At 32.4% G+C, this 1054-nt stretch overlaps 1 non-coding gene across 1 annotated transcript; it reads right to left on the bottom strand.

Moving 5' to 3' along the window:
* Positions 1 to 676: 676 nt before the first annotated feature.
* On the bottom strand, positions 677 to 783 carry LOC111734988. Its single transcript, XR_002778642.1, has one exon. It is a non-coding gene; the product is annotated as a U6 spliceosomal RNA (small nuclear RNA).
* Positions 784 to 1054: the final 271 nt, after the last annotated feature.

Below are 1054 nucleotides of genomic sequence, written 5' to 3'. Positions count from 1 at the left end.
CTGTCAAAAAAGTGCGGGAGAAATTAAAACATTCTCAGATGTAAAAAAGCTGAGAATTTGTGACTAGGCCTGCCCTTCAAGAAATAGTCAAGGGAGTCCTGCATGGTGAAATGAAAGGACAGGAGACAGTAACTGGAAGCCATTTAGAGAAATAAAGATCTAAATAAAGGTAAATACATGGGCAACTATAAAAGCTAGTATTATTGTAAAAATGGTTTGTAACTATACTTTTTGTTTTCTACATGATTTAAGAGAATAATACATTTAAAGAAAAGAAGAATTATTAGTTTAAAAGCTAGTATTTCTGTAACTTTGGTTTGTAACTCTAAATCTTGTTTACTACATAATGTAAGAGACTAATGCATTTAAATGAATTATTAATGTATGTTTTGGGGCACACGATATATAAAGATATAATTTTAGAGAAATAAAAAAATATCTTGGGACAAATGAAAATGGAAACACAACATATCAAAACTTATGGGATGCAGCCAAACAGTTCTAAGAGGGAAATTTATAGCAATAAGTAGATACATCAATAAAAAAGAAATCTCTCAAATAAACAACATAACCTTGCCCCTCAAGGAACTAGAAAAAGAACAAGCAAATCCCAAAGTTAGCAGAAGAGAGCCCAAAAACAAATCCTTGAAGCTATGGTCATGTGATTTTTTTTTTTTTAAATATAGAACACTTAATAAATTTACGTGTCATCCTTGTGCAGGGGACATGCTAGTCTTCTCTGGATTGTTCCAATTTTAGTATATATGCTGCAGAAGTGAGCACTGGTCACACGATTTTTGACAAAGATGCTGAGAATATTCACTGGGATAGTCTTTTTGACAAATGGTCCTGGGAAAACTGGGCATTCACATGTAAAAGAAAGAAGTTAGACCCTTACTTAACACCATATGCAGTAGTGCCCCCTTATCCATAATTTTGCTTTTGTGATTTCAGTTACCTGTGGTTAACCATGGTCCCAAAATATTAAATGAGAAAATTTCAGAAATGAACAATTCGTAAGTGTTAAATTACGTACTATTCTGATGAAATCTCA

This window comes from Pteropus vampyrus, unplaced genomic scaffold (genome assembly GCF_000151845.1).
Source record: "Pteropus vampyrus isolate Shadow unplaced genomic scaffold, Pvam_2.0 Scaffold11071, whole genome shotgun sequence".
Classification (NCBI taxonomy): Eukaryota; Metazoa; Chordata; class Mammalia; order Chiroptera; family Pteropodidae; genus Pteropus; species Pteropus vampyrus.
The sequence above is the reverse complement of the archived record's forward strand: the minus strand, read 5'-3'. Positions and strand labels throughout refer to the sequence as shown.